Here is a 21,342-nt window from a genome sequence, read left to right as displayed (position 1 = left end):
CTGTAATTATCACGTGGTGTTCAGGTCCTAATTAATTGGTTTAGGTGTGTTTGATATGGGTGGCAACTGAAATCTGCAGGAAGGTGGCTCTCCAGGAACAGGGTTGGCCACCCCTACTCTAACTAATAACTTTGTCCTAATAATTTTGAACTATTATTGTAAGTTATTTTTTTAGAAAAGCTCCAGATTTGGCTAAAGTACTGACTAAACTAATGTATGTGCATAAATATAATATTGTAAAGCATCCTATAGAAAATGAGAGATGTGTGGGGGGTGTACTCGTATATGCTGCATTGTATGTATAAATGGATGCAGTGGGTGAACAATAGGTTTGGGATGAAGTTTCATTCTGTTACTTAATATATTTCATAAACAACATTTTACATTTAATAAATTAAAGCGAGATTTGTTTTTGCGTGTGATTTATGATAATTCTACTTAACCTGGTAAGTTTTCGCTGTCTCATCTCATCTGCAATAGAATGTTTGTCAACTCAACTTAAAAACATGCTGAACCAGTATCCTTTAAGATGCATCCCATACTTCCAATCCAGCAGGTGGCGGAATATCAGTAATATAATATAAAAGTCAGTTTGCCAATTGTCAGTTAAACACCAGAAGAAGTCAGACACATGAGATACCTTTCATCAGATTGTTTAGTGATCACATTTGGTAAGTAATGCTTCTTTATTTTTGTGTTAGAACTTGTAAAATGACATATATGAACTGATTGTCAATGTATTGTTCCCAGTATAAATGTTTTTAGAGCAGATTAGACCTTTTTTAAAACGTGGAATTTGGCCACATTCAAAAAGCTTAGTAAAGTTTATTTCAAGTTTGAATTTGTAATATCTCAATATGTGTATAAAAGTATGTGTAAATTGGGAGTAAAGACATTTCTTAAAATGTGTAAAGTGTTTTGTTGTCTGTTCGGTTGGGAAATATACCCAACCCCTCAAGTTCAGTGAACTTGAAAATGTAATTTAATGTATTTAAACTAAACTTGGCAAGTTCTGCTAACTTAATAAAGTTAACCTATTAAAACGAAACATTGCAAGTCCAGTTAAGGAACCACAAAGAGATCTATCAATTAAAGGCAGAGTTCTGCTCATTAGAGCAATAAGACAATTTCTTCTAAATACTTCATTTATCTGGATTATCCCCTGTTTCATTTTCTCCCATATCGGTGATTTAGAATTTCTTTTAATGTGTAAAATTTGAAAAACTCCCAATCAAACTGTCTAAATTTTACAAACAAGTGCTTACAACATGGAGGCTTATAAACATAACTTCTCCCCACATAGTTTTCTTATTTGGAATAATACCAATATATTGTATAGAAATAAGTCACTATTCTTTCACAGTGGATTTAACAATGGACCAACATTAGTTAATCAATTGTTTGATAATGAAGGAACAATATTTACATTTACAGAATTAATCGCAAGATGTAGGAATGGAACATGTGGAATGTAATGTAGGAACAACATTCCTACATTACAGGAATTTAAGATACTACGGGGACAAAACCTGCTGATATACATACTGTATGCTGTACAAAAGCATTGTATGTACATCAGCGCATTCTGTTTTGTCGGTTTTATCAGTTTTTCTTGATTTAAGCCTAATAATCACAAAATTAGATCTTGAATCTCAAAAAGAAATATGTCTATACCATATGTTGTTTTTTTACTGAAAAAATCTTTAATAATGTAAACTGGACTCGAGCATGGTCATTACCTAAAAAAATCTTTTCAAATAAGGCTAAAGAAATATCATTTAAATTACTTTATAGAGTTTATCAGACAAAATATTTCTGCAAAATTTTAAAATTTATATTGAGTCAGGATTCTGTTTTTACGAAAGCTTTAATGAAACTGTTTCATTTTTATTTTCGTCTTGCCAATATACTCGACTTTTAGGAGTAATGTTGAAGCATTTATTGCTTATAATATTTTAAAATCCTTTTCCTTATCTTATAAACTTGTGATTTTGGCAAATGGTACTCACTGCAGAGCCACTTGGGTAGAGCTGAGCTCCAGCAAGAGGGAACTTAAGCTCCAGCTCCTCCTTCCTTGCACTTCTTCTACATGTGATGTCACTGGGGGTTGGGGTTAGGGGTGGGGTGAGTGTACGCATTAAAACAGCTTATAGGAGGAGGAGTTGGAGCTCAAGCTCCCTCTCGCTGGAGCTCAAGTGTCTCGATTTTGGGTTATTAAGTTAAGGATTGCTCTTTTTATTAGATGCTGTTTTTATTATAAGCTTATTTTATTATTATATAAATTTCACATACATAAATCTAAGTTTGTCAAAAGTAAACCTCTCTTTATGGTGCTATAAAATAAGATTCAAATGTATATAAAGGGATTTCTAAGACTAAAAATAGGAAAGCAATTAAAACAATTATGTTCCTCCTTTAACATGTTTGCATAAACATATATGTAAATATGCATTTTCTTTAGTAAATGTGCATTTAATTACTCTGTTTATAACTAAAATTGGAAAAATGTGCGTAATATATTTGTATGTAGTTTGATAATTATTTACCTTCTTCTCAGTTTTTTTTCTTTAATTTCTTTTTATTCCTCATTTACTCCATTCAGTTAAAAAATGTAAAGTGATTTTGTTGTATAAGTAAACTGTACATACTGGTTCTTGTTAATAATAAAAAAAGTCCAGCCAACTTCAAATCAGTAGTTAAGTCAATTATTTAACTCTGTGAACTAAACATTAATTTAATATGATGAGTATTAAGTCAATGCAACTTAACTGAGTCAATGCAACAAGATGACTTAACTAAGTTGAGTGAACAAATAATTTTTTATGGTGTATCTAGATCACAAAGATAAGTTGCAGCACAGTTCTCCCTTAGTCTCATACATCATGTTATGTGTTGCCAATGTCATAATTTTAGTTTTAGACTTGCCTATGAAAAATAATTAAGTCCATAGTTCATTTAAATGTGTTGAATTCATGAAGGGGCACTAAAACAACCAATGTCCATGTTTATTTTTCTTTATTATGAAAAATAAATTAAAATCTTGCTGATTCTTCAAGTATTTCAGCTGACTGATTTAAGATCATCAAAATACACTCACTTGCCTCTTTATTAGGTACACCTGCTTGTTAACCCAAATGTCAAATTAGCCAATGGTAGTAAAGGCATGGTAGTAACAAAAGTTGTGGTCAAGATGATCTTCTGAATGTCAAATTGAGTATTAGAATGCACAAGGGAATTGATTCAAGTGATTTTAAATGCGCATGGTTGTTGGTGCCAAACGGGCTGCATTTCACTTGGATTTTCAAGCACAGGCATCTCTAGTATTTACAAAGAATGATTCAAAAAGAGAAAATATTCAGTAATTGGAAGTTCTGTAAGCAAAAAAAAAAAAAAAAGCCTTGCTGATGCCAGAGGAAAACAGCCAGACTGTTTTAAGCCAACAGAAATGCAACAGTTACTCATGTAACCATAAATCTTGAATGGTTCTGAACTTGGTGTAAACAACAAGAAAGCACATCAATCCATCCTGTCTTGTACCAGTAGTTCAGGTGGAATTATGGTTTGGGGGAGATTATGGTAACGCCTTATTTTTGATGGTCAATTTGATATTTAGTACTGGCTGATTAATACCTGTTAAAATGCTCCTTCAACAGACATTTAACTGGCTATAAGGAACTCTGCAGTGATGCGATGGCGCAGTGGGTAATGCTGTCGCCTCACAGCAAGAAGATTGCTGCTTCGAGCCTCACCTGGGTCAGTTGGCATTTCTGTTAGTGGTTACTGTTGTTACTTTTGTTAGTTGCAAGTTGCTACCATGTGATTGGCTGATTAGACATTTGGGTTAACAAGCAGGTGTACCTAATAAAGAGAAGAGTGAGTGTATTTTGAAAGATCTTTTGATGATCTTTGATAATCTTAAATCAGTTGGCATTTTTGTGTGGAGTTTGTATGTTCTCCCTGTGTTCGAATGGGTTTCCTCCAGGTGATCCGGTTATCCTACTTATCCCCTGGATAAGTTGGCAGGTTCATTCCACTGTGGTGACCCCAGATTATTTAAGGGACTAAGCCGAAAATAAAATAAATGAATGAATAAGGAACTTTGCAAGTATATGTCAACTTACAATAACCCTTACCCCAACCTAACAGTCTACTTATAACCTAATGAGAATTAGTAGGCATGTAAATGCAATGTAACTTAATTTCAACAAACGGACCATCAAAATAAAGTGTGACTAAGATTATTTTGACACATTTTGGGATTCTAAGTACCAATTCATTTAAATACTACTCCCTAGGCTATATCTGATTGTTTTCCATCCCTTTATGACAGCAGAGAACTCATCTTGTGATGATCAATTCCAACAGGATCACATGCCAGCTCAGATTCAATCATATTGGTTTCTTGAACTCAAATGACTCCAAAGACTCCAGATCTCATCCAAAAGAGCACCTTTAGATGTGTGGGTTTGCATCATGTAGTTAACAAATCTAAAGCATCTGTGAAATGATATCAAATCAAAAAGGGCCAAAATCTAAGAGGAATGTTTCCAGCACATTGTCGATCAATGCCATGAAGAATTAAAGCAGTTCTAAAGGTGCAGCCAGTACTAGCAAAACAGTGTTGCGGAGTAGCTATAGCTAAAAGTAGTTCAGATACTAGAGTAGCTACATTTTGACAGAAGCTCAGCTAATGAATGCAAATACAATGAAACTTGTATCAATGAATACAATGAACATTTCCGGAGAGCACATATTATGTAGCCAGAGCAACGTATATGGCTGCATTTCTTCTTTAAAATGAATACTACCGTGGATATGGCGCTGCTGACAGTTTCTTTTCATGCTTCCAGCTGGCAGCTTACCTCCATGTGGATGGCTTTTCTGCTGTTACCAGTTTGCCCAGTTTACATGGGAAGATGTGAGATGCAGAGAGGAGTTGACCGTGATAATGAGCTTTGAGTCTGGTGAAGAATGGTTCCAGAAAGCAGGTAAAACAAAAACAAAAGACAAAAAATAAAATAAACAAGTTAATAAAAGGGTGCGAATATGGTTAAATCTGAAAACGTGGAAAATTCAGGCGGCCATGAGGGCTTTTCTATTTCTGGATTGCTTTGAAAAACACTGTCGGCTCGGTTTAGGGAAGGTGGTGATCGGGTCAAACGATGCTTTTAAAAATTATATTGGTTGGATTTAAGAAAAGGGGTGGGTGGGGTTTTTGTTTGGTTGATCAATTGACACTGGTTGATTTACGTGAGAACAGCAGACGCGAATGGCACGAAAACTGCAAAATACCTAACTCCAGGAATGTATTTCGTGCTGTCCAGAAATGTATACAGGGTTATGTATCAATAATGAGCCTGGGTTGGCTACATTCTATTTAGTGAACCTGCAACGAATCTGAAGCAGCACAGTATTATCTTACAAGAGCTAAATAATAATAAAATCAGTTGAAATTTATCCCATAAAGTATTGTGTAAAGGCCAGGGCTTAACTTGTGATCCGGCACCTCATTTTACCAATCCCCCTCCTCACATGCCCCAAGTGACTCATCCCTTACCCCTCACACCTTCCCCCCCCCCTATCCACGCTCTTCCAATTACATATTAATCTTACAATTTACATATTAAGCTTTGCGGAAGGCTTCTTACCAAAATGGAGTTACCTTTTTTTTTTTTTTTTTTTTTTTAGAAAATGTGTCCGGGTTTAAATCTGGATTAATTTAATCAAGTTATTGCAGCGGTACATTTGTTGATGTTGCAGTTTTTTACTTTGAATCATTGAATCAACTTTTGACATCATAATTGCTTAAAATTAGTAAAGAAAAAAAATGTAATGTTTTTTTCATGTTATTTTAACAATAGAGACCTTTGTTCAATTCAGTTTAATTCAAGTTTATTTGTATAGTGCTTTCACAATAATTAATGTATCAATGCAGCATTACATATTGCAATACAATCAAAATCACAAAAGTTAAGGAGTTGTGTATTCATCTTATTCTCTGCGTATGAGGGGGTGCAGCCATTTGAATCTTAGTGGCTCGAAACTTTCGGTCTCATTCTCTTCCATTCATTTTTAGACATTAAAAACAGCTCGTTTTGCTGCTTGATGTTACAAACAGATATTTTCTTATTGTATTCTTCTACTTTGCCTGTATATTTATGCAAACACTTGTTTGTAGAGGTCGTAGTTTGACATAAGCAACTGAATCGGAAGTTTTAAAACAATCGTAAAAACGAATGCATTTCCACATTGAAGAATAAGGTCAATAGAGCGGACATTGGGATGGGCATCCCCTGGTGGGAAATAATTAGCATAGCTGCTGTTCACAATGTATTTGAACAAGAGATATCAATGTCAAAGTAAAAATTATTTTATGGATATCTATTTTACTGCATTTTCACATTCAGATTTCTTACAAATTAAAATTTTACTTGCCACATACATTTGGAACATTTCTTCTTCTTTTTTCTCCCTTTTCTTTTTTCTTCCTTTCCCCTGTTTATTGATAGAAAAAGGAGCTATATAAACAAACATGTAATACATAGAAGTATTTCTAATTTAGGGCGACGCATTGGGACAGTAGTTAGTGCTGTGGCCTCACAGCAAGAAGGTCGCTGGTTTGAGCCTCAGCTGGGTCAGTTGGCGTTTCTGTGTGGAGTTTGCTTGTTCTCCCTGATTTTGCGTGGGTTTCCTCCGGGTGCTCCGAATTTCCCCACTGTCTAAAGACATGCGGTTCAGGTGAATTGGTTAAGCTAAATTGTCCGTAGTGTATGAGTGTAAATGAGTGTGTATGGATGTTTCCCAGAGATGGGTTGCAGCCGGAAGGGCATCTGCTGTGTAAAAACATTTCCTGCATAAGTAGCAAGTTTATTCCACTGTGGAATGACCCCAGCGACCCCAGATTAATAAAGGAACTAAGCCAAAAAGAAAATGAATGAATGAATGAATGAATGAATGAATGAATGAATTAATTAATTAATTAATTAATTAATTTACTTATAAAGTGCCTGGTATAGTAAGACAGGAAAAGGGTGTCCTACAGGTGGTTTGTCAGTCCCACTCAACTGCATGAAGCACACTCGTGCATCATAATCATGTGATGGATTGTGTATATGCTTTACTAAAAAGATGATGATAGGGATTGAACTATCAAAAGTATCCCCCTTCTTAGTTAAGAACTTAGCTATACAAACAAACATATAAAATGTAGTATTTCTAGTAAAGTGCCTAGAGCATAAAAAGAGGCAGGAAAAAAGTCTTTAATTTTTATAACTTAATAAGTGTGCCTTGGACATAATCAGGAAGGCAATTCCAGAGTTTCGGAGCCATATATGAGAAGGTTCGACCTCCTTTAGTGGACTTTGTTATTCTGGATACTACCAGAAGCCTTTACTTTTGAGATCTTATAAAGGTGTTGTATTGTAGAAAGACATAAGGATGGTTAGATAAACAGGAACTAGACTAAAGCAATATTTTATAATCAATATGAATCTAAACAGGCAGCCAGTGTAAGGGAGATAATATAAGGGTGATATGATTGTAATTTCTTGACCAGAACTCCGGCAGTTGCATCATCTCCAACACTGTAACAAAGTGTAATAAAGTGTCGGGTGCATATATCTTAACGAAATAAAATCACAAACCAACTACCTATAAGCCACAAACTGAATAGAAGGAATTTGAGGTTTTGAGAGCAATTAGAAAAGCAATTTCCACTGTTTGGCTTACCAAGTTGATGAAACCTTGAAAGTACTGTGGTCATTTTCAGTGAGAGCTGTGAATAACAGTCAATTGTTGTTGACCGTATATGAAGAACAACAACATGCCTTCTGTTTGTAAACTGCTGAAATGAACTAAGCGTACAGGGCCAGAATGTGGAAAAATGGCAGCACTTTTCTTGTCTTTTTGAGGCTGAATCAAAAAGGCATCTGGTGGACACTCGACAAGTTCTGCTTCAATTCATTAAAAAGAAATGCTCCAATGGAGGCTTGAAATTGCATTCATGACACCAGAGAGCACTCTGGGAATTGTGAGACTCAAGACATTGGCAGACAATATTGAGACCTGATTAGTTCATTATGTTGGAAGCTTTCATTCCCAGATGTCTTATAGACTGATGCTTAGTGGAATTTGCTTTTTATTAGTATTTAAAGTTAGTGTCCATTATGAAATTGTTTTCAGTAGTACGTCTTATTTAATTTTTCTCCAGTCAATTTGATTTTCATTTTAAAATGCCTATTTTAATATAGTAGGCTAATACAATTCATCAAATACTCATAAGCACATTTGAATGCCCCAGCGTCTGATCATCACATTTTTAAACAGAATGAAGCTGAATTTCTTTGAAGCATTGCACAAGCTCAGTTACAAGACGGCCTGTATTTCATTTAATTTTTTTTTGCCATACGGAAAGGATATTTGGGCCTACGATGAGAAGACATCAAACATTTTTATTGCATGATGACTTTGACCTATTAGACATTCCACAAGACTCTAAAACCGGCTGATGTTATCCTTTCCAGGTCCAGGTTAATGAAACACATACCTGAGGGATTTTCCAAATTAACTGCCCATTTAGAGTGAATTCAATGAATTAATGAACTGTGTCTGTATGACGGGGCACCTACTATAAGGTGACCACATATCCTAGTTTTCCCAAGACAGTCCTTTATCTCTGTTTTTAGTGGTCTGACTTGATTATGACTGTTTTATTAATATTATTATTATGCCATATGTCATGTCTCATGAAATGTCTTTATTGCTGAGTGATAAAGCAAGTTGTAGTTTATTTAAATACACTGTTTCATGTTACATACAGAATGTTTTGCTATTAATTTTGTTCTGTCTGTATGTAAAGCGGGGAAAATAAGTTGAACACGCCAGCGTTTTTCAAATTTCAAAAGATACCATTGACTTGAAATTTTACCAAGATGTTAATAACAACCAAAGAAATCCATGTATGTAAAGAAAACAAAACAAATTAGTTTACAATTTAAGGTGCAGGGAAAAAAGTATTGAACACATGAAAAAAGGGAGGTGTAAAAAGGCAATGAAAGCCCAGACAGCAGCTGAAATCTCTCAGTAGTTATTCAGCAACCATCTGCCCTTCGTCATTGGAAATTAATATTAACTGCTTCAGTCCAACATCTACAATAGAAGGATAATGAAGATGAATCCAGGGCGGACATTTCAGCAAGTCAATAATCCACAACACAGTAAGAAATCTCTCAGAAGCTTTCAGGAGAAAGAAAATCAAGCTGTAGAATGGCCAAGTCAATCACCTGACTTGAATCCAATAGAAAATCTAAAATAAATGAAGCCCAACTGTCAATGAATTTATTTGTTATAATATTTTTACTTCTTTCATTATTTGTTTATTGTATGATGGATGTTTTGTTTCTGAATTTATGTATTTATATTTAGTTTAAAAGTTTTACTTAATGTGCTGTGACAGAAGTGGTTGTAAGGTGACTGAATGAATATTCCAGAAGGTCGATGGGGTGAAAAAGATTATTTGCTTAGCTAGTTGTCGAATACGGAACTGAAGAGAGCTTATAACTTATTAGCTGTTTATTTGCCCTTTGGGTGAAGGGCCAGTGTGTTTTATGCAGCTATGTAAAAAAAAAGGAAAATGAAAAGCTTTATTTTGCACCAAACCTTAATTTTTTTTGTTTGTAAAAATTTTTTTGCTTAATTGTATTTAGGTAAATTTGGAATGGCAATTCTGTACCAGATTGGTTGTGTGTATTATTTATATTATATGGTTTCATGTTATGCTTTTCTTTCCAAAATATATGGACGTAGTATCCGTGACGTCACCCATAGGTTTCTAAAGAGCGCAAAAAAAGCCACAAGTAGGCGCGGCCCATAGATATATACACTAGATGTCGCCTGGCCTATTGTTGTCTATTGGACGGAATGCGTCAATAGCGCCGCCATCTTGCTACAGGGTAGCGCTCCCTTGAAATGAATGCGGGACCAAGGTACAGTGGAGGACTGTGGCCATGCAAAGCCAGAGATATACACATATACACATATATCTGTGATCGGGAGTTTTCCTGGATGTTAATATGTAATTTTTATTTTTTAATTACGAAAATTATAATTTTACATAACTTTTCTACATTGATGGATCAGTGACCGCACGGGCATTCCTGACAAAAAACTTGTGTTTGTGTGTACAGAAATGTACTATTCACCCTCCCTGTTAAATTTAATCTAATCCGTGTCCTGAAACACACCTCCTCTTCTGCTTTCACTTCTCATACTGACGGAGAGAGCGGTTAGTTTGTGAATGAATCCCCCGAACGACTCTTTCACTAACGTTAGCCGACAATAATACAAGTTTCTGGCAGCGCAGCATCTCGTTGTCATATTTCTTTTGCATTGTTTGCTGATTTTATTCAACAAAACTAGCATAAGCCGAGTGTTTAGTGCGAGTTGGAGCTGCTTTGCCGTATGGTGAATTCAGTAAGTGAATGTTATCATCAATAACGTTACCTGATGAGCACAAAAGTTCAGAACATACAAAAACAGAAAAAAACATAATATTACCTATGAAATGTTCTGCCTTTGTGCTTTGTTTTCTTTGTTTGCTCGTTACTACACCTGTAGACAGCGCTAAAGTCCCGTATCTTCACGTAATAAAGGCTAATTTATACTTCTGCGTCAAACGCCGGCGTATGCTACGGCGCTGACGCATAGCCCTTCGCCGTGGCCGTTGCTGACGTGCACCTCTCAAAAAATTTAACTACACGTCGCACGACACGTAGCGTAAGCTCTGTGATTGGTCGGCTTGGTAGCGCTGACGAGTCTGGCCGGGACCGAGAGCCGCGCGAAAAGCGAGCGATTGTTTACAAGTGTGGAGTCCCGTGAAGGAGCTCTGGATGGAAAGTTTTGTTTTGTGTTTACCTTATAGTTAAAGTTGTTGCACGTCCGCCGGTTCCTGCCTCAAAATGAGCGAGTTTGAGCCACTTGTACATCCCGGATATGTTCAGGAAAAGCAAAAAAGCAGCGAAGAAACTCGACCCAGAGGAACATTTACACCTCACTGCCAACTAGCGTTTCGGAAGTGTTAATGCAGACCAACAGAGACAGCGCGCAGAAGTATAAATGCACAGCCACGCGCGTTGCATGCGATGTGGGTTACGCCGGTCACCTGACGCAGAAGTATCTTGACTAGTGTCTTGACTAGTGCGGTTGTATGACATTTGTCCTTGGAGCACTGTACCAATGTGGCGGCGCTATTGACGCATGCTCAGGGTCCCTATGCGATATCTAGTGTATATATCTATGGGCGCGGCCAACTGTCGCCATTTTGTTCGCTTGCATCACACCCACGGTGGGATACCAAACAAGGGCAAAGAGGCGGAGAGTGAGCAGAGCTACAGACACCTGCTGGCATTTAGCTTGGACCTGGTTCAGACACACTTTACTTGGGAGAACGCTTAATACTTTATCACCTGTGACTCATTTGTATTCTGACCACTTGTGCTTGGTTGTATACTATATCAATAAAGTGTTAAGTCTTTTAAAAACACTGCTGTAATACGTTGAGCCACTAAACATTGTTCTTATGATGTTTTTCTACAGGAGGAAAACGCAAATTACTTCCAAACACTTCAGATATAGTCTGTGCTAGTTGTAAGACTATTGATGAAATCCAGCATAACACTGTATGACAACGCTTCAGATGACTGTTCTAGAGCCTACAGCTAATCAATCCGTCAGATTCTGGAGTGCATTACAGCTCTAAATATAAATATAAATGATAAATGATCTTAAATAAAACAAATACATGTATAGAGATGGTATATAAGTATATAACTTTACTCACATGGAAAACGAAGGCCACGTGAATAGTTTGTGAGCACAATTAAGTGCACTCAGCATGCCATGCCATCTAATAATTGTAGGAATCAAGTCCAAAAGGCAGTTGATTGTGTAAAGCCACATAAAACAACACAGAAATACGATAAATATGCCGAGTTAAAGTGGCTAATCTGCAGGATTCAGTTGAGGTGACGTGACGGCGACCAACGAGACCTAGCTGTCACTCAAGTGGCCACACCCTTAATTATGCAAACTTAATATAACTTAATATAAAGGAAACGGATAAGTTATAAAAAAATTCACCCCCCTCACAGTTGTCATGAAGGGTAATATTAGCTGTATTAACCAAAATCTTTTTTTTGTACCAGGCTGTAAACACCTTTTTTCTGCAGTAAAGTTGGCCATTCCAACAGTGGGCTCAATTGAAATTTGCTCTATTTTGGATCCAGGAGCGGCCAGGACTAGCGGAATTTTGGATGAATTGCAGTTTTTATTACTTCCGTATTGGCTTCCTGAGGGAGAGCGGGAGGTTGCCGCTTGGTTAAAATACAATTTGAAGTGATCTAGTTTATAAGAATCCAGGGCCCTTTCGTTAAAACAGGAAAAGACACTACATAAAGATCTGATTTGATAGACGAGACCCACAGAACCATCAAGATTTTTACACTTTGTTGAAGTCTATTAAAAAAAAATTACACCCGAGCAATTTATGTGACTTATTCTCCATATGGCAGACGTCTTTAAGCTGCCATTACCAAAAAGCCTTTTGCAAAAAGTATTACGGTAAATATGTTTCAGTAGTTTAGTATTTGTCTTTTCATTATTAGAATTTTTACCAAAATCGGGTTGAACTCAATGTCAACAGGTCCTTTAGAAATATTATTCGCAGGAAAAAACATGACATGTTTAATAATTATTTTCCCCGCTGTATATACAATATTATCTGTATATATTGACAAAAAAATTTCAAGTAACCACTGATTTTCTATTAATGACTTGAATGAATGATTTCTACTGTATAAATTTTGTAAGCTTATTTTTAAGGGTAACAGTTGAGTTGGTTTAAAACTTTCACTTGTAGATTAAATTGACTGAAAAGATAAATGTTATGTGTTGCTTTAGTTTAAGTAGCATTTCACACTATGTACTAATGGCTCATTACCTGCCTGTAATTTAGATATAAACTGTTTATTAGAACTTAAAGTATAATCTTATTATACCTCACTAAAAATTAAGAAGCAACTAATTAGTATTGTATTAAGCTAAACATTTTAGTTAATGGCTTGAATTGTACATTAAAATAAAGTATTAACAGATTTCTTTTAATTTTAATCTTTGGATAGTTTTTTTTTTTATTGTAACATTATTTTGTGGTTGAGCTTTTAGTTCCCCTATTTGCTCAGAATGAGTTTGTACTTTCTTTTATTGTGTACTTGAAATAGTTTTTTTTTTAAATGTTTTTTAATTGTTTTGATTAATGTGTATTAAAGCAATTAATATTAATGTAAACATGTTGGCAGTTTAGAACTGAAATTATCTCAGTTGACATATACTACTGTTATTCTACGGTTATTTAAATTCATTTTATAGTACATACATAGTGTGCACTAACCGAAAGTTGATGTACTCCCAACTGAAACAGAATATTGAGTTGGGGCAGAGCTTTCTTGTGTGAATCATATCCTTGTAGCAAACTAATCGAGACGTGGTTAAATATATTCATATACAGTTGTTAAAGAAGTCCTTAAGTTGATGTCAACAGAAGGACCGTTACTCCAAACTGGAAAGCAAAGTCAGACTTTAAATCGAAGATTACGAAAGCAAAAACCTTTTTTAGTGGATTAACTTGTCGCAAAGACTCATCCTTACGATCAGACTCGGCTATGTGATACAGTTTTGCGAAACGGCTTCCCAAGTTCACGGGCGTGTATTTCACCAGGCTAAGTCCTGCGTCCGCCCCTGTCTTGCAAGTGGAGATTGCTGTCCTCCTGGCGAAGGATGCAATCGAGCCGGCCCCTCCAGCCGAGATGGAGAGCGGGTTTTACAGCCCATAGTTCATCATGCCCAAAAAGAGCGATGAGTTACGACCAGTCCTAGATCTGCGTGTTTTGAACCGCTGCCGTCACAGGCTTTGAGATGCTTACGCAGAAGCGCATCAACCAATGCGTTCGTCTTCGGGATTGGTTTGTAGCAATAGATCTAACAGACCCGTATCTGCATGTCTCCATAGTTCCACATCATCGGCAGTTTCTGCGGTCTGAATTTGAAGATCGAGCATGACAGTAGAAGGTTCTCCTCTTCTGGCTCTCTGTCTCCGCGGGTTTTCACCAAGTTGGCGGAGGATGCCTGCGCCCCCTCGGCCCGCGGGCGTCTGCATACTCAATTCTCTCAACATTGGCTGATTTAAGCCCACTCTCGGGGACAATTGACTATGCACAGAGACTAGGTGCTCCGGCACCTCCACCTGTTAGTTTTTCAGATCAACCGAGAAAAGTGCTGGCTCGCCCCCGTGCAGAGCCCCTCCTTTCTCGGGTTGGAGCTGGACTCGATCACCATAAAGGCATGCCTCTCACGAGAGCACGCCGAGCCAGTGCTGGACTGTCTAAGAGAGTTCGACAGAAAAATGTGGTCCCCCTGAAATCTTTTCAGAGGCTCCTGGGGCATATGGCATCTGTGGTCGCGACCTCGCCGCTCGGATTGCTCCATATGAGACCACCACGGCATTGGCTTCACGATCGGGTCCCCAGACGCACATGGCACGCGGGCATACACCGAGTGACTTCACTCCGCTGTGTCACCGAACCCCCACCCCCTGGAGGGACCCCTCTTTCCTGCGAGCCAGAGTGCCCCTGGGTTAGGCGTCCAGGCATGTTGTCGTTTTGACAGATGCTTCCAGTACAGGTTGGGGGGCCGTGTGTTTCGGGCATGCTGCTGCGGACCTGCTGCTGCGGACCTGCGGAAGGGAACCCAGCTGCATTGGCATATCAACTGCCTAGAGCTGTTGACAGTGTTTCTAACTTTGCGCCGGTAAAAACTGAGGGGGCAACACGTGTTGGTCAGGATGGACTCTCTCGCCGTCTGCTCCTCCGGAGTCACACGTGGCTGAAGTCGCTGGATGCTGTTCACATGCCGGGCGAGCCCAACCGTGCGGCCGACTGGCTCTCATGGCAGCTCCTTGTCCCGGGAGCCTACGAGAGGAGCCCTTCGAGCCACTCGATTCAGTATCCTTGAGATTTCTGTCCTTGAAGACAGCTCTGCTGGTCGCATTGGCATCGGTTATGAGGGTCGGGGACCTGGAGGCATTTTCAGTCAGTGACTCGTGCCTAAAATTCGGGCCGGCCTACTCTCATGTTGTCCTGAGACCCTGGCCCAGTTATGTGCCCAAGGTTCCTACCACGTCGTTTAAGGATCAGGTAGTGAGCCTGCAAGCGCTGCCCGAGGAGGAGGAAGACCCAGCCCTTTTATTATAGTGTCCTTTTTGCGCTTTGCAAACCTATGTGGACCGCACTCAAAGCTTTAGATCCTCTGACCAGCTCTTTGTCTGTTACGGTGGTCGGCAGAAGGGATGTACCGTATCTAAACGGAGATTGGCCCACTGGAGACTGGATGCCATCTCCCTCGCTCTTTTCAGCCAGGGTGAGTCGTGTACCCCAGGGGTGAGAGCGCACTCCAGACGGAGCATCGCATACTCTTGGGCGTTAGCACGCGGCACCTCTCTGACAGACATTTGCAGAGCTGTGGGCTGAGCAACACCTAATACATTTGCTAGGTTTTACAATCTGCGAATGGAGCCGGTTTCCTCAAGGGTATTAGGTAACACTTGGTGATTGAGGAAACAATTCGGTTGGGGTGTTGAAACACGCTTGCTGCGCCATTCTCCCTAACTCGGAGGTAAGTGCGCTTTTTCAGTTTTGTCAGTTCAGTTCCCTGTTCGGTGAACCCTACAAAGTTCCTCCTAGGCCCCCAGCATCTGACTCAGCGGAGGAGTCAGACGTTGGCCCATTACGTTGTTGGCAAGCCCACCGGTCAGCCCGCGTTCTGGGTATAGGCGCCTGCTATGCGTGATCCCCTGCGGGCAATCTCATAAGCTCACTCAACCACGGTTTAGTCCCCCCCTGTGTTAGGGCGGGCCCGTGTCTTCTCTCCCCGCTAACCATCCTCTTATGTACCCCTCCCCTGTTTTCGGGGCTGGGCCTCAGGCTGTCACCAGGTCTCCCCAACTCCGCAACGTCCTCCCTATTGGGACTGAACGTTTTCCCAATGTACTGTCGTATTTAAACCCTTTACTGGGTTATTTTTCGACTCCCCGAAAAATATAGCTAAACCTGAACAGGTAAGTAAGGTGAGTAAGGGCCAGGGGACACGTTGGAAGACTGCATCTCGCTGCGTTGTAGGTGCGCTCGCTCTACTGCGTGGCGCACCCTTCACCAGGGACGCGGTAAGGTGCTTTCGTTGTGGCGTTTTCCATAGATTTCCCCATAAGTGGAAGGTTTTCCACATAACATTGGAGTTCCCCATCTGTAGGGGAACACTACGGTTACTAAAGTAACCCTCGTTCCCCGAGGGGGGAATGGAAATGCTATGTACCTTCGCCACAACGATTGTCCCTTAGCTGTTGAGCGTGAAAATCTCCTCAGCTCAAAAGGATTTTGAGCATTGCACTAGCCACGTCTTATATACTTGACTGATGTCATTGACGCCAGCTGTGCATGCTGACGCTGCCAATTCATTTGGCATTTCATTGGCCCGATTTTATACTCTTTCAGATTATTGGGTTCTGACAAAAACCCCATAAGTGGAAGGTTTTCCACATAGCATTTCCGTTGCCCCCCTCAGGGAACGAGGGTTACTTTAGTAACCGTAGCGTTACTCAAAACACAAGTCACAGTTTTGACAGATTTGCAATTGGTAGTCCTAATACATTTTTTTCCCATAATTAATTGGCTTAACCTTAAAACATGCACACCACTGTCTTCAGTCTTGTTAAACATCTATTTTTCACACTCATCAAGCATGATATTCTGTATTCTGAAGCTTAAAATTGCTAAATCACTTTAACACAGCAAAAAATAATGCACCCTCTCCCTCAGATAAATGTGTAGGTGGAGAAGGAGGCGAATGAAGAATCTTATTACTAACACATTGACACAATCCTGTCCATATTTGACCACTTGTTATAGTGGTCCTCCCTTTTAAAGTCATCCGACAAATTCTCCCATTTTCTTTTAATACATGCAAGAAAGTACAGGGCTCGAAATTAACCTTTTTTCTTGGTAGCACCGGTGCTCCTAACTTTAAAAATTTAGCTGCACCAGACAAAATGTAGTCTCACCCACCAAACATTATGAGCACCATTACTACAAGTTTTATATCAACAGATTCTATTATATATTAACACTCTAAACACAATTTACAAATAAACAAAAATCTAAATGCGTTCACCGGCCAGCTGTACGCATGCACTGTTTGACGTGAATGAGATGAACTGAGTTAGCAATATGCTGTTCTCAGGGGTAGTGTGTCTGATGTTGGACAGATAATATTGACATATAACTTATTATTTGCATACGTCATCTTAATAGCAGTAAGGGTCTTTTTATGAGCTGCAATATTAGTTTCATCTCAGTGAATGCATGCTCTTTGGCGAAGGTGAACATGCGGTATATCAGTCGCACGACTGTCAGCATCATGACGATTAAATAACGTTAGAACATCTCGTGCTTAAAATGTTTGTTTAGATTCAGTGGCAAACACTGTTAACTGAAAACTCTTTAGTCATTTTCATAGCAGATTTTAAAAGGCTGGAAGTCTTTTATCCTCTCTTAGTGTAAATGCTGGATTGACATTCATTACACAATCACTAGTCAGACATGTCATTATTTGTAACCTTAGATGGTTTCTAAAACTACATCTGTCAGTGTTGTGTTCATTCTCTCGTATTGGAACTGACAGCTGATATTAACCAATCCATTCGCGTTCTGTCCTAGCGCAGTGGGCCAATAAGAAGAGCTTGAAGGCGGGACAAGCATTGCGGGCTTTGTTTACAGCAGCAAGTTGACATGTCAACTGTTTTAAACCATTCCTGAAGCGATGCGTTTGGTGTTTTTAGGTGCAAAGATGCTTAATGCGTGAATCCTAATTCCACGCATGTGGTGAACATTTTGCAGTGAAATCTGGTCGCACGACAAAAATTATATGCACTTGCACAAATGGTTCTAAATATATTTTGAGGTTGCATAGATAAAATTTTGGGCTCATATGTGTCCAAAACGGTCGCAATTTCGAGACGTAAAGTAAGATGATCTGAAAAAGTGTTTTTACCTATTTGAGACTGTAAAACAATGTTATTTTACTTTTTTTCCCCCCGGCAGCTGGGGTGCTGGAAAAAAAAAGTAATGTAACAGCAGGTAAATTACAGACATTTACCATAAAATAATGGACGTTAAATTACAGAAATTTCCTTAAATTGAAATTTCTGGTAAATTTCTGTAATTTATCGTCTGTTATTTTAAGGTATTTTATAGTGCCGGACAAAACAACTTAAAATAATTTTTATTTTTATTTTTTTACAGTGTATCTCTCAAAAACATTTTTTTTTTTTTTAACCACCACTTGATCACTTTGACCCTGTTCACACTCGGTATTGAGATGTGTTTTCGTTAATATGACCACAAAGTAGACAAAAGAGACACAATCTTGTGTTATTATTATATTTTTATATTATTATATTATTATTTTTTTTTCCCATGAATTCGACATAAAAGTAGTTTTCCTGTTATCCCAACTTAAATTTCTCATGATCTCAACATAAAAAGTTGTTTAATTGTTAGTACAACTTAAGTAACTCAACATTTCACATAACAAAAGTCATTTTTTTCTGTTCATTTTCTTTACTTGTTGTTATTATTATTATTATTATTTTTATTACAGTATTATTACTATTAGGGTAGTGCCTTTTTGTTAGCTTTTACGTTTGTCAGCTTAGCTAAATATATATAGCTAACTATATAATAACAATAACACCCATAATATCATCACAAATGACATTTTGTTAAACAGAAATAATTTTTATATATTTTATTAAAGCAAATGTTCATGGCAAACTAAATCTGAGCTGTAATAAAAAAATATGTTAATTCTTATAGGATTTATATAAAAAAAGCCATTTTAATTTGGCATATCAGTGTCATTGTACATTTATACAAATTTTTGATAATTAAAACATTTAAATAGGAGATTTGTGGCTTATAAAACTCATCTTTAGCTGTTTTTACACATAGATAGGTCAAACAGGTGCAAACAGGTACATGCAAGGTAATCCAGAAGCATAATTAGGAAACAGGCAGATGGTTTGCAGGCGGCAGACAACATAAACAATAGAACAAGGCAAGGATAATACATGGAGAGACTAGACAAGAAAGCAAATCCCAGCTGTGTGTGTGTGTAATCAAAAAAGAACCAGAACAGGTGTGAATGCGTGGTGCATGACAGGATTTGGAGTTTTTTTGGTGGCAGATTTGTAGTTCTAAAGTGATCTTTATGGACTAGATTGCTGGGGATTATGACACAAACCACAACAACCTAATACTGCATGCCACGTGCCATCTCACAGTTTGGCAGGTTTGTCCATATGGGTCTGTCTGTCATCTGAAAGCATTATGAATAGGAGGGTCTTCTCATAGGATAAGAAAACTCAAGTCTATGAATAATAATAATTAAAAAACCGATGCATCATCTCTGAACAGGCAGATAGTGATACGTCACCGATTTTGATCCCACCCCAAACATGATTTTAAACCTGGAAGATGTAATTAGCTGACAAAAGCCTCAAATTATCCAGTGTTCTTCACAATTGAAGCTGACAGATGTTTGTCGTCTTAACTGATGCTCAGCGCACACAAATTTGTTAAAGAAAAGTACTCGGGGGTTTCTTAAACGTTTAAAATCTGCAAATACCAGAAATTGCTGAGACTTTTATTGCAGTGTGTTGATGTTCTTCGAACTGAAACTGAATATTGAGTAAAGGGCAGGGCTTTTTTTGTGCATCTTTCCCTCATCGCAATTAATATTAATGTATTGATATACAATTAATATGGAAGCCCTTAAGCTTATGTCAACAGAAGCACCGTTACTCCAAATGCATAAGCAAAGTCAGACCTTAAAGGGAAGATGACCAATAAAAAATTACTTTTTTTTCAGTGGAGTAACTTGCGCAGATTAATTATTCACCATAAGATAACAATGTGAGCTAGCAAAATAACTATTGTACATTTTGATTTCATGCGGACTTTAAAATTTTAAACAAGCAGCTTTAGACTTTACTTGTTAAATAAATCAGGACTTCATTCATTTATTCATTTTCTTTCTGCTTATTTATCAGGGGTCACCACAGCTGAATGAACCGCCAACTATTCCAGCATATACCGGAAACCGGAGCACCTGCAGGAAACCCATGCATACACGGAGAGAACATGCAAACTCCACAAAGAATTGCCAACTTACCCAACTCAGATTAGAACCAGCAACTTTCTTGCAGTGAGGTGACAGTGCTACTCATCGAACCACCACTTTTTATTTGTTTCAGAAAAGTCAACTGTCCATGATTTATTTTGGGCAAATGAAATGGTCTGGTTGAGTATCATATTTGTCTAAAATTGTGTCCCAGCCCAGATAATGTTTGTAGCAGCTTTGTTTTAAAATCAGAACAGGCTACAAGATTTGGTAGTGCATTGTACAATTTTTTCCCCCCTCCTTCTAATCAAACTTTCAGATGGCAAAGTTTACATTCTGTCTAGCTTCCATAACACCTCAACAATATAAAAAGCACACCAATTTCTCTTTAACTTAATTTCATGTGAGTTATTTTTGTCAATTCCACATGCCCTGTAATATGTGTAATTATTAACTTGATGCTAGCAGAGAAGAAGCATCAACAAGTTTTTGTTTTTTTCTGAGTCTTGAATTGTTTTTGATGATTTCATTGTCTTGTTATTTAAAACAAAACACATTTATCCTGTAGGTGAACCCATATTAAACAAAGTCTGGGTTGTATTTTTTGTTGTCCTTTTTTTTTTTTTTGCATGCTTTTGTTCTTAGCTTGAAAGGAAGAGGTCATGCCACACAACCTGGCTATGCTGGCATCTCCTTCATTTGGCTGATGCTGCTACAAAACGTCAGATGAATTTGTGTCAAAATAACATCGATTTGGAGACGCTTGGTATCAGCAACAAAAGATTCACAAGGATTTTCTTACCTTCTTGGGGGCTGCAGTAAGTTGCAGTTGCTGTATCACAATTTTAAGCTAAATCAATTAACTTCAAGTTTCAACTTAAAGTGCACGGCATATATGAGAACACCCCTCACAAATCACTCATTTAAAATTATATTTCATAAAGAATGCTTTGGAATGTTTTATTTGTTCATATACATTAGATTATTCGGTAATGAAGCCAAATCTGGAGCTTCATTAATTAATTCATTTTCGGCTTAGTCCCTTTATTAATCTGGGGT

The 21,342-nt window shown here is 38.0% G+C and overlaps 1 long non-coding RNA gene across 2 annotated transcripts; it reads left to right on the top strand.

Annotated features, from left to right (window-relative positions):
- Positions 1–593: 593 nt before the first annotated feature.
- Positions 594–20,883, top strand: LOC141380650 (uncharacterized). Of its 2 annotated transcripts, XR_015523246.1 has the most exons (4): positions 595–671; positions 3,654–3,753; positions 4,851–4,988; positions 20,213–20,883. It is a non-coding gene; the product is annotated as an uncharacterized LOC141380650 (long non-coding RNA). The 2 variants fall into 2 exon arrangements; XR_015523247.1 differs by lacking the exon at positions 3,654–3,753 and having other exon boundaries at positions 594–671.
- The last annotated feature ends 459 nt before the right edge of the window (positions 20,884–21,342 follow it).

The sequence above is a fragment of the Danio rerio genome, chromosome 23 (genome assembly GCF_052040795.2).
Source record: "Danio rerio strain M-AB ecotype USA chromosome 23, GRCz13ab, whole genome shotgun sequence".
In the NCBI taxonomy this organism is placed as follows: Eukaryota; Metazoa; Chordata; class Actinopteri; order Cypriniformes; family Danionidae; genus Danio; species Danio rerio.
This window is presented reverse-complemented; position numbering and strand designations above follow the sequence as displayed.